Below are 2,563 nucleotides of genomic sequence, written 5' to 3'. Positions count from 1 at the left end.
GGTTGGTTTAAAAAGTAAAAGCCAATCATGTTTGACTGCTATTGAGCAGCTTGATTTGCTGAACGCGCCTTTTTTTTTGTGTTATACGCGGAGATCAAATGTATATCTTGTACAGGGTCATATAATGACCATGATCTTGTGCCATTAACTTTAAAGCGGGGAGCACACACTTCTGCACAACGCATAATATGTAAGCATAAGAAAATTGATTGGTCCATACACATGTGCATAAGGAAATAAACCAATCAGTTTTCTTATGCTTACGCATTATGCGTTGTGCAAAAGTATGTGCTCCCCGCTTAAATCCTCATCGTTTTAAAGATTATTTGTTATAAGAACAACACGTGGCTATGTATACATACAATGCAAGTCATTATTATCCGTAAAGTCTGTGGTTCAATTCCATCCTTATTATACAATGTATTCCTTGATTAAGAAAAGAATTTCCTGTTTTAAAGAGAAAAGTTAAGATTCTCCATAAGGTAAACTCTGTTCTAAATAGGTATATAAATATAAAATCTTTAACAATGATTGAGATTCATGGATAATATTGTAAAATATATATGTATTTCCTTTTTATTAAATAGATTCAGAATTAGTTTTTCTCATAATGAAATCTGCAGTGGAAGAACAACTTAACCTAATAACATCAGGTTCTATTACTACAGAATCAAGTAACGCTCGCGTAAACGTAGTATAAGTTAGATTACCGGTTTCTTACAAAATATGTGATTTCTGCCCAGTGCTCTGAATGTTATGTGATTTTTGCCCAGTGCTATGAATGTCATCTAGTCATATACATATCAAGAATTTTCGATGGGCTTCTTCAGAAGATAGGATACGAAGAAAATCCTATAACGGCAGGGAGCTGATGTCGAGGAGATTTTCCTGTTTACGCGAAGAAATTATCGTAAGTTATTATTATACTACAGAAGTAACGCTCGCGTAAACATAGTAATTTACATTATTCTTTACACGCTCATTTATGTATGTTCAACATGTAGATACGTTATGTACGTGTGTTGGTGCAAAATATAAATTCGATATACTAATATTTATCTTGTTTATTTAGACGTGATAGAACACAATAAAGCTCACTTTCAAAAGTCCGTCACCTTTGGATCTTTGCTGTGGAACTCATTGCCGTCTATGCATTGGATATCTACTATTGGAAAGAGACACTCGCATTCTGCCTGTATATACGATAACTCCATGTACGTCTGGTGGCTGCACAGCTACATGGACGACGTTCAATGATTTATGGCAGCTGGATTTGGGCACGAGGACATGGGTCAGGCAGATCACCATGGGCAACTATCCATCGCCTAAAAAGCTTGTGCTACTATGCTTTATTATAAGAAAAGTTTGATTTTGTTCGGAGGCTGGTCTCATCCGTTGCATTAGGTAACTATTGAAGAAACTGACCAGCTTCAGTTAAGATATTGTATAAGCATATTGTAAATTTATATTAGATACTACAAAAGCATTCTTTAACTAAATTTATATAATCAAATCATGATCTCTGGAAGACAAATAGCCAAACTGTAATGTTACAAATTATATTATTTATATAACTTCTATTACTTATTTTACTTACAATTCTTTGTATTATAATAATTAAAAAAATATATATGCATATATAGGTTAAAATACATGGTATGACGGAATGATTTTATGGCTCAAAATAATAGAATAAATGTTTCAATATTTATAGCCTTGTTTTCAAGCAAAGGGACTTTGAAAGTTAAAAAAATATGTGTGTATTGTATAATAAAATATATTACAAGAGATAATATTTTTTTTTAGCATAAATAGATGGCACTGAGCGTTCTCCAGGTCACATTCGCAAAATGCACACGCTTCATCACAAGCGTCCAGTATTCCAAAAACAATATCATTTTACAGTGATAATACTCTGAGCATGGCCGCATTTCGCGATCAACCTCTGCGTGGTAATTTGAACACGAAATACGAATAGACAACGTCAATTAAAATCACTAAGGAGGATGGAAGAGAAAATTTGAAATAAGAAGACACAGCTGACGAAAGTATCCAAAAAAGCTGAGAACACATTGTCGATATTTGTATTGGATATTACCAATGTTCTTTCGGATGACTGCAACTCTTTGTGGATTCCCTTAAAGCAAAACGATCATTCGGAGCCTGATGAGAGAATTCTGTATTCTCTTGTAGTGAGAAGGGGAGAACTGATAGTTTTTGGAGGTATTCGTAAAGAACATACAACATTAGGCCCCACCGAAGTAGACGATTCTGTAGTGTATAATGATCTCCATTTTATAAATCCACCTCGATATGTTATTTAATATTGAAAAGGAATTTAAAAAATAGTATATTATTTTATGTTATTACTGTAAATGTATAATATTAAATGTAGAGAAAATGATAAGAAACATATATGTTGATTATATTTATATGAAATCAATATTTACATAAATTGCCTTTAAACTTTAAATATGTTTATTAAAAAATATGAGGAACTCTAAATATATATGTACAAAAAATATGGCAAAAATAAACAATAAAAATAAAAAATAAAACTAAA

General features: G+C 32.1%; 1 long non-coding RNA gene across 3 annotated transcripts; it reads left to right on the top strand.

The window, feature by feature from the left end:
- Positions 1-361: 361 nt before the first annotated feature.
- On the top strand, positions 362-2,354 carry LOC112463656. 3 transcript variants are annotated; one of them, XR_003041826.1, is made up of 4 exons: positions 362-482; positions 774-910; positions 1,073-1,404; positions 1,807-2,353. It is a non-coding gene; the product is annotated as an uncharacterized LOC112463656 (long non-coding RNA). The 3 variants fall into 3 exon arrangements; XR_003041825.1 differs by lacking the exon at positions 362-482 and adding an exon at positions 618-674; XR_003041824.1 differs by lacking the exon at positions 362-482 and having other exon boundaries at positions 592-910; positions 1,807-2,354.
- The last annotated feature ends 209 nt before the right edge of the window (positions 2,355-2,563 follow it).

This window comes from Temnothorax curvispinosus, unplaced genomic scaffold (assembly GCF_003070985.1).
Source record: "Temnothorax curvispinosus isolate PA1 unplaced genomic scaffold, ASM307098v1 QBEX01001439.1, whole genome shotgun sequence".
In the NCBI taxonomy this organism is placed as follows: Eukaryota; Metazoa; Arthropoda; class Insecta; order Hymenoptera; family Formicidae; genus Temnothorax; species Temnothorax curvispinosus.
Note: the sequence above shows the minus strand (reverse complement) of the source record. Positions and strands in the feature narration are given on the sequence as shown.